The sequence below is a fragment of the Thunnus albacares genome, chromosome 5 (assembly GCF_914725855.1).
Source record: "Thunnus albacares chromosome 5, fThuAlb1.1, whole genome shotgun sequence".
Classification (NCBI taxonomy): domain Eukaryota; kingdom Metazoa; phylum Chordata; class Actinopteri; order Scombriformes; family Scombridae; genus Thunnus; species Thunnus albacares.
In genome coordinates this window covers 20,998,549-21,013,051 of record NC_058110.1, presented here as the reverse complement: position 1 = coordinate 21,013,051, position 14,503 = coordinate 20,998,549, and the positions used below count along the sequence as shown (strand labels likewise).

Here is a 14,503-nt window from a genome sequence, read left to right as displayed (position 1 = left end):
CTTGGTCTCTCATCTCTTGGTCTTTCTCCTTTCAGTGCCTCTATCTTTCTCCTGTAAACTGTATGTAGTCCAACATTTAAAATTATTATTAGGGGTCCACTGAGGATTGTGCATTGTGGTGAGATACTTTCAAGAGGGTGCATGAGGTGAAAATGTTAGAATAAAAGCACTCCAGTCATTTAAACAAGGAATTGACAGTTAAGTGTACCAATAAAAAAAAGACTGGTTGAGATTTTAAAACCCTTTGAAAGACATTCTACGTGGGGGAACTACAATGAGAGCATGCTGTGTGAAGAAAATAATCTGGAGCATACAGTGAAAGGCTGAGACTGACAGAAATGTGTGTGCATGTGTGTGTGTGTGTGTGTGAGAGAGAGAGAGAGAGAGAGAGAGAGAGAGAGAAAGAGAGAGAGAGAGGAGATGCAGTGTGGAGAATGCATGTGTGCATGAGAAAGAGTGAGTGAGAGCAGAGCAGCAGAGAGGGGACTGGGGGGTGTAGGGTGGAGGGGAGAGAGAGAGAGAGAGAGAGAGAGAGAGAGAGAGAGAGAGAGAGAGAGAGAGAGAGAGTGGGAGCTGCAGACAGAGAGGAGAGACCAGCAGCACAAGGCAGCAGCACGTCTCTCTTTATCTGTCGCCTCTTGGATCTCCCTGAGCACAGCTGTTAGGCTGCTGCTGAGTGTGAGTGGATTCTCTCACTCAGTGGCAGTGTGAGCGAGCACTCGAGTGCGTAGTACACGCCAGACTTTCCCAGTGGCTACGCAGAAGTCTACAGCGTTGCACCGTGTCCCGTGTTCAACTGTCCTGGCTATGGTGCGGCCACACAAGGGTGAAGGTTTGACCAGCTTCGCTCTGGACTCGACTCGACACCCATGATCTCCAGCCAGCTCTGGCATACCCTCTCATTAAGGTAAGCAGAAAAAGTGTTTTATTTACTTCAAACAGGGTTTTAGTGGGACTTATTCTGTATACTTTTGTTCTCAGAAGCTAATTAAAAAATAACTAACCCAATGAGAGTTTTATTATATAAGCATGTTTAGTTAATATATGGTACATTTAGAAAAGTAAGAAACTGTGAAACTGAATGTAAACCACATTATATGATGTTGCCTTTGTCCCAGGACCTAGTTTCACCGTTTATTGTGTCTGTTCTGACCGGCTTTGTGTGTGCAAACATACTGATGGACTTGCCCATATCAAGTGTTGAACCCTGTGCTATCTCTTCCCAGCTCTTGTGTCTATGTAATTATTGTGCATAACGTTATTATCTGTCTTCGCCTCACAGTGCTGCAGCAGTCAAAGGCAGTGGGCTGATTATTTTCATATGGCTTTCAGAGATTTTTGTGATAAGTTTTTATTCATCTGTAAGTCTGAACCTCCAAAAAGTACACTTGTTCAGGAGGTTAACTGAATCCAAGCTAGGTTCTGTTTGTGCAGTACAGTTTATTGAGTGACAGTTACTTGAAATTTGTCATGCGGATTGCATTAGTCATGACATAACAGGCTCCCCTCATGTCCATGTACACTAAACAAACTTAATTAGATTGGCATACATTGTACATTAAGCGTTTATTTCTTCACACAGATGTAGCAGTAAATTAGTAGTCTTCATAGGAAGCGGTTTTCAAACTATATAAACTGTTTTAAAATGCTAATCAACAGGCAATAAATTGGTTCCCTGCTCCATGTGTGACTTGCGCTTGCCTGTCGCTCCTCCACTAAGAAAAGGGGGGTTGCAGTGAATGTGCGTCTAATCAAGGCTCATAAAAACACAAATTGGCATAATCAAATGTCTCCCTCGGTAGCTTTCCTAAATATACATGTTTCCTTTTGAAATGTGAACCATAAATATCTGAAGCACTCTCTGAAGTTCCATCTCTGCTTCACACTTAAACACTTTATACTGTGTGTGTCTTTTGGTTCTGCTTTTACATCTCATTAATTATGAACTTAAATTGCATACTTTATCATGACACTTGACATAAGTATGGAGCTACTTCATGGGCATTAATATGCTATATATAATGACATTTAACCTCTTCAAGCTAATAAATAACAGATCAGCAGCTTTTGAGCATTTGAATGCCTCTTTAAGTCATTCTAAGGATAATTATTTCATTCTGAAAATATGCTTTAGTTGATTAGTTAACTGAATAGATGTTAATTTGATTCATATAATTGATTCTGCTTAGTTTTCATGCTACCAACATAAATTGTTGTATAACACAAAAGCATGAATCTAAGCGCAAAAATCACTGATTGCCTTGCAGGCATTGTGTTGTCTAATTTCATCTCATTAAGAAGAAATCGTTATACAATATACTCATTGCTCAAGCGCAAACATTTCAGACTGAAAAGACTGAACCACTTATATGATAGTAAATTTGATTGTTACAGCATGAATGACAGGACTAGAGTTGGATGACACCTCAGTTACACAAGCTCATATGTCTCATTATTTGGAGAGGATATATGCCCCTAATTGGTCTAGGACCAGATATACAAACATCCTATGCTGCTGATATTCTACACTGGCCTGACCAGCCATAATAATTAAGCAGCTCACATCCGATATCCAACATGAGAGACCAAGCTTTGTCAAGCACTGCTGCTAGTATTACTGGAGGAAATATGTAATGCCTACTGCTCTGTGCCAAAATATTTTTTGATTCATATGATGTTCGGGACCACTAAAGCATCCTGTAATAAAATATCAGCAGTAGCAGAGACTGCACTGAGTAAAATGGTACATCAACACAAAAGACAAAGTTGTGTATGTAACACAGGTCTGCGTAACGTTCTTGTTTTAACACAATACAACAAGAAAGTTTTCTCGTTATAATGAGAAGAATCTTGTTTCAACAACAAAACTTTGTTTGCAGTAGAAAAATACATGGGAAGAGAGAAAGGGTGACATGCAACAAACTGGCAACATTACAGATGCATTGTATTTTAGATTTCTAGTCCAGGATGCTCGATCACATACGCCGAGTGAAGAAACTATTAAGAAATTACTCGATGGGCAGAAAATTTATCGTGAATGGTTTTTAAGTTGAAGTAATGAAGTAAAATGCCAAACGCTTGCAGGTTTCTTGCTGGTTTTCTCCGTTTAAAAAGTTTTGGGCTGTTGGTCAGATAAAACAAGCAATATGAAGACAACAGTATGTGCTCTGGTAAATTGTGATAGGTGTTTTTTTCCATTTTCTTTTTTTTCATACATTTTATAGACCAAACAATTCATCGATAATGACAAAAAAATCATATAATGCAAGTATGCATTCATATGTTTGTATGTTTGGTGCATTTGCATGAATGCACATCTACTCAATATGTCATTTGACTTCCTATGTGGGGGTGATGTAACCCAGTTAGTCCTACTGTGCGGCAGTATGGAGGTGTTATTGTAAGCAGCAGTTTTCCACATCAGTGTAGGAGGGAAGGTGTTTTGCAGTGACGTGTCACTGGGGGTGAAAGGCTGAGTTCACAATTAATCAGGTTTATGGAGCAGCTGAAGGAGAGCTCCTTTATAGCTCTGAATTAGTGAGGTGATATTTTATAAGGCTACTGTCCATCAGCTGTGTGTGTTCTCACTCTGTGGTGGTTACATCTTGTTAATGTCATCCTGTTCAAGATAATACCTGTGTTTTTTTTTCTTTGCTCCTGGTTAATGTTTCTCATACCCTTCACACTGTGTTTGTTGTTTAATGTACTTGAAAAAGGGAGTAAAAGAGTAAATTACAGTGTATTCTAGGAACTGATTAAACTTATCTCCTTATGTAGTTGTGAAATATCCTAACATATTGTAACAACAGTCAACCGTATGTCATTAATCATGGTAAAGGAGTGCATACAATCATGCACACACACAAATATGAACACACACTGAGAAAACGCCTCCTTGTCGTAATCTTTATATCCAGACATGAATGGAAGAGGTCACTGACATAGTGTGTAGGAGTGCATAATGAATGAACATTCATTATATTTTCAGTGTGGGCAGATAGTCACACATGTACTTGTTAACATCATACACAACGTCTTTCGTAACACCACGCAAGAGTGTCTGTCAGTTGACTTATGAAACCACCCATCCCCCAGAATGTGAATCTGGTTCAATTTACTGTGATTCATTCACTTTAACTGCCATGATGTCCATCATCTCAGCTCCATCTTTTTCAACTCACCACCCTGTCCATGGGAAAATTGAAAATATTGAGTTGAAAAGTCAAGAAGAAACCAAAAGGCTGATGTTTCTGAGTTATATTGACACATCCACTGTTAGTTACTTTGTTTTACAAATGAATAAATTTGTCACTTTTATGTATTTGGAGTAACACAACATCTACTTTCTCTCATTATCCTCATAGAAATATGCCAATTTTGTTTTTAAACAGCTTTTAGATAACATGATATTATGCCAGTGAGTAAGCTCATTTGCATCCAGCCAACTACTGTGCATGACTAAAGTCTGACATGTAATCCAGAAACTTTAGCACCATGTCAGCTGTGTCAAATTACAAAACAATCCAAGTGCAAAAGTGTAAATTCCTGCAAGCCTGGGGAATGTTTTCTGAGTTCATGGCAGAATAAACATGTTTTGCTTGTATGTAAACAGAATTGCAGCACAATGTTAGAAACCCTGACAGTTTAATTAAAGCCTACAGGATCCACATTTCCACCCGGACAATGTTCACTTTACCTCATGGACATGGCAGAAACGGCACTGTGCACCAATTGTAGATTGGGAAGTCTTTTTTTTTTTATTGAGGTGTTTACATTGTTTATTACCCCATAAAATAACAGCGTGTGTGTTCCCGGATACACATAATGTAACTTTGGCTGCAAAGTTTCACACTGTGTTGTCAGGTTAAAACACTGTTAGGAGTTCAGAATACGATAAGGTAAACCTGATCATTTTTTAAGAGTCAAACATTGTTTTCAAGAGAGAGAACATTAGATTAATGAGAAACGAACAAGAGAGAGTCTTTATTTAAGAACCAGGGTACTGGAGCATGTTTTCTCTCTTCTGCCAAGTTGGATCCAAATACTGCTTGCTTATCACAAAAAACGTGCTGTGAAAGAATAATGAAATGCAAAATGGACCATGATCGATAGTCCATAACTGCAGAAATGTTTGGTCTCTTGGTTGTTTTCTTCAATATGATTATGATCTATTGATGAGCTGATGTCTGCAGTGCAGCTGGATGTATATTATCTTCACTTTTTAAATACACGAAAACATGTGTGTGTTTGCTTTGATTTGATGGTTTGTGCTGCAAATGATTACCAGCTCATTAAGCAACATGACTGTGTGGTTGTGTATTTGTCCATGTGTGTTTGTTACAGGGTGCCTCATTTCTTTCTGACAATGGGGAATTTGATTTTTAAAACAAGTAAAACCACTGCATTCCAGCAGTTTTGCCATTGATGCACAATGGAACAAAGTCTGCCAAACAGGAAAGTCCCAGTCTTTACTGCTTTGTGCCATTAAATATAATTAAGAGCAGGGCAGCAAAAATCTATACAGTTTAGTGATCCAAATGAGAGCAATTAAACACAGGCCAACTGAACTTTATATACAATAAGTTTATAATTGACCACATTCAATTCTATGGATAATAACTAACACAGCTAACAAAATACAAAAAGATACTGACTACATACACAGAATGGTGTTATGATGACAGAGCAGATAGTTGTGACAATGCTCTAGATATCTCAGGGATACTGTTAAAGTGAGATAGAGAAACCAATTTTAGTCCAAGGCCATTACTACTACTAAAAGTAGCTCTTAAAAGGAGTGGTATTTTTATTTTTTTAGTTGTTGTTATTTAATTGTTGAGAAGAATTTAGTTGATAAATTCAGAAAATCAGGTTGGCAGTGAGCAAAGCATTTCTTGTATGCTTGTGGAGATGGTAACCTAAGTGTCGAGTAAGTGCAGAGCAGCGACTTGCAGTCTCTTGGAGATGGTTGCAGGGCAGTGGATGGAGAGACAGGAAAACTTTGTAAAGGTCGAAGGGCAATCTTAGATCACTGAAATACAGTAATTACACAATAAAATATAGATTATAGTGTAATATAGATAATAGATCATATAGAAGTTGACTCTTTGCCCTGGCAAAGAATCATGAGGAGTGCATGTGTGTGTTTTAATACACACTCAACACTATGGTTACTCAAGTAGGTCCATGAAAGTGTTGTTGCTGTCCTTGAAGTGCTATCAATGGGATTCTCTTGAGGCTCTCTCTCTTGCTTTGTAGAGAGATTTGAGTCTGTTATTGCAAAGTCAGGATTCAGCTGCATCTTTTGGGTGACACACTAACAAACTGAGTGCTTGCATAACCCTAAATACCTACAGTATTGTATTCTGTTTTTCCACTGTTTGTTCCTTATAAATGTATTCTTATGCTCTCTGTTGTTGTTCTAAACTTCAGTTAGTGATTTATGCACTCCAAAAGGTCTCAAGGTCACAGTCCAGATTTGCCAAAGGGAGCTGAATTGTGTGGTGGTGATTAAGTTTTGTTGATCAAAGGATAGTTTGTATCCCAGTGGAACTTGGCGATGTCTGAGAGAAAAGGGAGTTTATTGTGTAGGTGTCAAGATAATATGGGTTTTTTATGGGACTGAGGGTTAGCACAGCAGTAGCAAACAAAATCCTGGGTCCTTTACAGTACAAGACATCAAGTTCAACCACAGTAAATGAGCCTGAACAACATGCTACCATCTAGACAACTTTTTTTTTTTTTATAAAGTTACAGATTTCAGCTTTAGGGGTTATGAGAGTCAGAGCAAGTGTAAACCGAATACTTTTCCCACAAAGAGGGTTTGTAGTTGGATTTTCATCTGGGATCTTGTAAAATACACAAGAACATTGTCAATGAATGGGAGACAGTAAGTGCATTCACCTCTAAACAGAGCATTCAATATGATATTTATCAGAAACTCATACCTTTGTGAGATAATGTTCCAGGGTAGGTGGGTACCTAAAATCACCGTCCTATTACAAATCTTATTAATTGGTCACAGGGCAGGCTTCAGGGATGATGCAACACCAAACTTGAAGAGCACAACACATTGTTTACCACTGAAGAATAATATGTACACTTCCATCTTTGCTTGTTTATTTGAAGATTTAAAGCTAGTCAAGGGTTTTATATATATATAAAAAAGCCTGCAACAAAGAACCTCTAAGCACCCTAACTGAGAGACAGCGCATGATCTGTGTTTGACAAAGGAGTCTTTACATTTGAAAACCAATTTGTCCTCCATGTGGAAAAGAAAAACATACCGTTTACAGTTCTTGTCATTCCTAATCCTCAGGTATGCCCTGCACGTATCACTATCCATACCCTATTCTTTGTATTTTGCTATTGTAGTTTAAGGACATTAGGATGAAAAGCAACCATCAAAGATTCATTTTAATGCTCAATTGTTAATCTGCTGTTTTGAAAAGGGGTCAGATGTTTTCTTTTTTTTCCCACACAGTACTGTGTCCTTTGTAATTTAGCTAGGCCTTGTATAAGATGTTTGTGCTCTGTGTCCTCTCCTGTGCACTTCTGTCTTCTTTCGTTAAGTAATGTCCACCATCCTGTATATACTGCAAGCACATTTTTAATAGATTGGGATCATACTGTACACCTGTAAAGAGCTAAATGAGATAGAGAGAAATTTCTGTAGTCCTTGTAACTGTATAATGCAATGTCATGAATTGAAAACCATCCTCTGTGTCCTTTCTATTGCTTTGCATACTGAAAAAAAAGAAGGTTCTTAATAATCAGTGGTCAAAATGGGCCATATGCCAGTGCTCTATGATGGTTTTTCTTTCACACAGGTTATATAATGGCACATGATGGCAATGTGAGAGAGATGGGTAGAAAATACATCACTAACAAAAGCAATTTCTTCATCTCTCACCACTGAAACAAGAGTTTCTTTGCATTTACGTTTAGCTATATCTTTATTGGTATTTTCGAAGAAAATGTTGATGTTTTGCGCAAGTATTCTTCTAATATTTTGGTATGGTATATGGAAAAGATGCAAGCTTTGTGTATTTTGTTTGACTATGAAATGGTCTGAGTTGTCGTAGGGGTTACTTTTAAACCTATTTTTAAAAATAGATTTAAATGTTTCTGGAGACAGCATTTGTGTGTGATAAAGAGGTGATGATTCCAGTTTGCCGTTGGTGCAACAGAGTGTCATCTGGTTTTGCACATCCCCAAGACTGGGTCATTTTACCCAAAATCAGAGCTTGTGGATATTTTTTGCTGAATCAACCGAAGCGGCTATGGATAAAGGTAAGACCATAATAAAATGCTTCATATATTGCATCAACTAGCCAGTTAATGTGTAGCACTGTGAATCATTATTGCTGTAATCAGTAAGTGTAACAAACTGGAGAGATAGGTTTGAAATATCATTAAATGTTACTCATTGTGATATACAGTATATTGTAGTTTATGCTCAATTTCATAAATGTATGTTCATGTAAAATTACAGGCTACAAGATGCTCTCAAAGTTGGCCAAAGAAAAGATCAGATTATTACCATGACTAAAAGAAGCATTATCCCAGTAAATTTTACAGCTGTCTAGACTACATTATTAGCTTATGTCCAGGTCAATAAAAGAACTGCATTAATAATATTTTTACTGTTTGTCTAAATGTTTGCAGGTTCTGATTTTTCTTGCGCTCAATCTCACTCTGTTGTGGCAGTGTGGGGTTAATTTCCAGCCAGCTGACAGAGCTAAGATCATGTCAACAGCTGTGATTACAGCTGTCATCAACACTAAATGGTCTATGGAAAAGGACAATAAAGAACATTACATTAATTACACAATCTGCTTGTATCTCATCTGCAACTTTAGGATTTAGCTCATTTGGAATTAACTACTTATGGCACAGGTCCTGTTTCAGAGTTTCCATTCATTTCAGGGTTAAGCTACATAGCAGTAATTTGCATGTTTCTTCAATTTCCCACATGTCAAATGTGGATTGTGAGGATGCCACAGGCATAGGTTTCACTGGGGACAAGCAGTGCTAGCTTATTTCTGATTATGGCAATCGTACATTACCATAATCACTCACTGCCTCTCATAACCCAATTAGAGCTTTTGACTCTCAGCCTGAAGCTCAGGGTCAAAATTTCTCCTAATTCTTCAGGCCTCGCAGGGTAAAGTTTCATTTAAAAGTTTCTCTAAATCAGAGAATATGAAAATGTGTTACAGTAACATTGCACATCTGAGCCTCTGGCCTTACCCTATATTCACATTTAGCAGCTTGTCACACTGTCATGATTACACATATTAAAACAGGAAAACTGATGCAAATCAAGTGATGCAGTCTGAGGTATGGAGCAATATTGACATTGTCTGCAATAGCAAGGTATTCATGTGTTCTGCTAAATGTTGCAGTGTGAAAATCTAGTATGTACAGTACACTAGTATGACATGATAAGAATTTATGCTTTAATTAGTCTGAGGTTCATTATATCCTGCGTCATTAAATCAGTTTTTATCACAGTTTGTATCCAAACAAAACTCTACCCAAACCCACCAACCTCACAACACAAAACGTACATGAGAGTGCTGTTATGTAATTAAGACAAATATTTAGATGAAGAATAGCATATAAGAGAATCTATGAGAAATTCAAAAACATAAATAATGTTTCCACAAGCCTTCAAACACTGTGTTATGACAGGTTCATATTATTCCCCTCATTTGGTGTCCTCACTGAGGTGACAAACAGCCGGTTTAAAAATAAAGTGTGATTCCAACAGTAAGCCATGTCTGAGCAGCTGCTTTCTCCGTAACTCTGTGTGAGTCTATACTATGCTGTGTGTGTTTCAGAAGGACACATGACTTTGTGTTATGGGCTGTTTGTGTGCAGATTAGTGTGAGTAATGAAGTGTTGTCATGCTACCCAATGTTCTGCCTAATTTTAGTCAAAACACAAATGTACTCAAACCATTAATGCTCCAATATCCATGCCTGCCTCATTGAGATATCATGTTAAAAATGCCTGCATTAAACTGTGAATTTAAAACTGTGAAACATCTCTGAACTCGTATTCTATATACAGAGTACAGTGAATTGTGTAATACGTTAGAGAATGGGGAGATTAACAATTATTTAATGATGTTACACAGTGTTTCGGTGATTTGCCTTGAAGCTGAACAGAGCCTTTGACTCTGACAGGGACATCTGCCATTTACAGTACCCTGAAGAGAAATACGCTTTGGCTTTTGTACTCTGTGTGTGTGCATGTGTGTGTGTGTGTGTGTGTGTGTGTGTGTGTGTGTGTGTGTGTGTGTGTGTGTTTGTGTGTGTAAATACCCTTGTGTGATTATCTGCGAGCATGGTCAGTCCCCCAGGGTAGATATATCCTGAATGACAAGCAACCAAATGTCAGCTATCCTTATCCTCATGTACAACATGCATTATGTATGAGGCTGTCACTCCCAGCTTAGACTGTAAGAACAACATGAAGATGCTCTTACATACACAGACACCATCACACTAATAAATGCATCAAAACACACACAGGCATATTTAAACACTGAAGTCCACTGACAGGGGTGCAGCCACCAAATAATAGGTTGTGTTCACTGTTACCAAATGTTTACCTCCCATCCTCTTTATATAATGGCATAGAACATGCAATGTTACTCTAAAGCTTAATAAACCACCATGGAATGACAATATTATCATAACAGTTGTAGCTGTAAATGTGATACTGTATGACTGTTATATGAATATAATATAATATATGAATGTTAAAATGTGCCCATACTTTCCACTGGTGTAACATGTCAGTTAGTCACACAATCCCTTACGGGCAGGCTGAATGCAAATATCAAACCACACAGCAAGAAATAAGTATAATTTAATTAGAATGTGACAAAATACTGTTGGACTTGGCACTGATTATCACCAATTATCACATCTTTAACAGTCAGAGCATGTAGTCTGTAGTTTTCTTGAACTTGTGTTGTTGAAGACAGAGATTGTGCGCTGGGCTCTGAGCGCTGCCATAACACGGGTGACCTACACTCAATAATGTGCCTGAACACATCCTGTGTAAACGCTGACGGAGGAATGAAGCTATTGCTGCTGCTAATGTGCTACTTTTGCTTCACAGCCTGTGTTATCCTTGTGTCAGTTCCTCTCAGTGTTAGGGATGATAGTCACTTATAATGTTGTAATTCTGGGGTCTCTTTTTATTAACGACATTGTTGCAGACCAACTGAGCAGGGACAAGAGGCAGTTTATCATAAAAAACAAAATTACAGTACCAGCTTTTGGATATTTCCACCTTTTATATCCCCTACTTTTTTCCTCAATCTCTGTAAAATGCTCAAAGTTTTTTTTTCATCTTAGTCATAACAATAATAGGCCTACAGCACATGCATATCAAGCAGCTAAGCAGGTGATGAAGGACTGATTACTTCATGATCTGATGACCTATTTCAGCTCCTGTTGTTGGGGGTTGTGATAGTAAATAATGATGTAGCACAGGCAGACCGTGTCAAAGGTAATTACTGCAAACAAGACTAGCTCAAAAACTAGTATATGGCTGGACCATGTATGAAACGCTACTCAGTCAGTCACTCGTTTATAGGGCTGGATCCACTGTTGTGGTCTAGCCGAAAAGAATATAATTATTTTTATGCTTTTTCTGACAACTCACAATTTACTCTTAGCCCAAAAGCAAATGTTCTCTGGCCCAGTACCGGTCTCAGTTTTTCTATGCTTTATGGAGCTTTTTAGTATCTTTCAGCTCATTGTTTGTTTTTGTCTTACACTCCCCAACTTTATTGTTTTGGTTTAGTCTCTTTGCTCTTATCAATTTCCTTTCCAGCTACAGCTGGCAGTTGTTTTCAGTGAAAAAGCTCTGACAAACCCAGTGTACACTACCTGCACAGTACCAGATGGCATACAGTATAGTAGTGGAGTAGTGGAGCATTTAGCTGCTAAAAAGCTGGATATTTCCCTCCAGAGTTGGCAGAGCCCAAGACAGGAGATCAGGAGAGTGAATTTTGCATTTGCGGGTTGGCCAGAAACATAACTCAGAAACCCAACTTTATAAGGAGATAATATGTCAGTTTTGTGTTCACAGCTTGTTCCACTGCCATATAACAGCTAAAAATTTAATTAATGAATGCATTTTTTATAATACATAAATATGCACTTTAAATCCATTTTCATATATTTTGAACAAACATGAAGTGATTTTTTTGCACTTGGTGTTTTTTTTTTTCATTTTTCTCATTTGTTCTGTGTAGTTGTGATGATTATATAACTGCTTCCCAATCAGCCTTATACCAGATGCTTTGCCATTATCAAAGTTCACTCACTCAAATTCAAATCAATTTGCAATCATGAAAGATGACACATTTGTTTCCAAGCTGCATCCATGGCAACACTGTCTTACAGTTGACATCAGACAGCTGAAACGGGATCTTAAGAACAAGGATGAGCTAATCCTGGGGTTTTCGTCCATTGCCACTACCCAGGCCCAACATCTCCCCACAGTGGGCTCCTCCTGCTGTGGCGGTGAATGCACCAGTCCGTCCACTGAGTGCTCAGCCTCTGTCGCACATGGTGATGCCACTCTTCCCTTTCCGGCTCTGTCACCACCGGAGGGGGGCCGATTCTTTCAACTGATGTCCTGGCTCTGAATGATGACATGTGGCCAATCCTCGGGGCTAGACCCAAGTCCCAAGTCTGCTCCACTCCCTACAACTCAGAGCCGTGGGTCCTAGTCAAGAGTAGCAAAGGTCGTCCTAAACGTTCCCTCCAGCCACTCTCATCTGACACTCCTAAGCTGTGCAATAAATTCTAAGCCCTGGACGGTGGAGATGGACTGCACTGTCCAGTGAGGCTCCAGCTGGGCAGCCATCTATCTTCTGCCCGGGCCTCCACTTCGGATCCCATTGGTGGCTCCTCTGCTACTGCAGACTGCACCTCTCCTGCTGCCACCTGGGTCCAGTCCCCCAGGTGGTCAGGCGTGCATGCTCAGGCGCCTCCCGAACCAGTTGGTGGCTCCTCCGCTGCCACGGACTGCGCCTCTCCTGTTGCCACCCAGGTCCAGCCCCCCAGGTGGTCAGGCATGCACTCTCGAGTGCGGCTTGTTGTCGACACTTCTATGGTCTGGCATGTTGCAGTATGTGGAGGCTGGACTTTCTGTTATCCAGGTGCCTGCGTAAAAGACGTCACATCCACTGCTCTGCAACAGATTGAACAACACATCTCTGCCTCTGCAGTTGTTCACATCAGCACCAACAACATCAAAAATCAACAGTCAGAGATTCTCAAAGGGGAGCTTGTGCGCCTTGTGGACAATCTGCTGGACACCAGAAAGCAGTGCGTCATTTCCGGCCCCCCCCCTCACACGCCCACATGTTTTGGTGATGTGAAGTTCAGCCGTCTACATCAGCTTCATATTTGATTAAAGGGCTATTGTAGAAATAGAGATATCCCATTTGTGGATAACTTCACTTCTTTCCTTGCTCATGCATCTTTAATGACACAAGTGCTCTAAGATTTTCCTCTTTATTTATGGAGTATGGTAAATCCTTAGATTTGCTTTCAAACACAAATGACTTAGTCAACTGCTTCAATGATATGTGCACAACTGCTTCAGATAATGTTGCTCCGCTAAAACATTTATTTAAATCCAATTCATCTACTATATCACCTTGGATTACTGAAAGAATCTGTTGCATGAAAAGGGAGTGTAGGAGGAGACAGTGGAAGAAATCCAAGCTCTCAGTACACTGTGAGCATATGAAATTTTTATCACAATCTTATAATAGTAAAATTAAAGATGCAAGAGGAAAATATTTTTCAGAGCTCATCACCTCCAACCAGCACAAGCCTACTTTCTTATTTAAGACCATTGATTGATTGGTCAACCCTGGTTCTCCTGGTGTCCCTGTTACTTAAAATGCAGATTGTGGAAGGTTTTTAACCTTTTTCATAAACACGATTGAGGACATTCGATTGAAGAGTCATGCCCCCCACCCCCCAACGCACTCACACACACTTTTGTCTGCCTTAGCTTGTGCTTTATGTGTTTTTGCCCTTGTGAAAGTCAATGATATCTTGATGAAGCCTAATGCAGGTGCTCAGCACTGGTTCTACTTGATTGTAGCGCTGTGTTTGACATGGTGGATCATAACATTATTATTGAAAGGTTGAAAACATGAGTTGGTATCTCTCTGGACTGCCCTCCAGTGGTTCTCTTTTCTAACAGAAAATTTGTTGTGTCTCTTGATGGCTTTACCTCCTCTCAAGCATTGTCCATGTACAAGGTGCCGCATGGCTCCATTCTAGGACCAGTTTAATTTTCTCTTTATTTGCTCCCTTTGGGACACATTATCAAACAGCATGACATTTCAAATCATTGCTACACAGATGATACTCAGCTGTACTTGCCCTGCAAACAATCTGAATCAGCTAAATTATCTTCCCTGCATAATTTCCTAGATGCAGTTAAGGACTGA

The 14,503-nt window shown here is 39.2% G+C and overlaps 1 protein-coding gene across 1 annotated transcript in view; it reads left to right on the top strand.

Annotated features, from left to right (window-relative positions):
* Positions 1-647: 647 nt before the first annotated feature.
* The window catches only part of opn7b (opsin 7, group member b), a 66,922-nt gene continuing 53,066 nt past the window's right edge, over positions 648-14,503 (top strand). The window contains exon 1 of the mRNA XM_044350361.1: positions 648-907. The gene's annotated coding sequence lies outside the window, so the exon portion shown is untranslated. The remainder of the gene's footprint in view (positions 908-14,503) is intronic.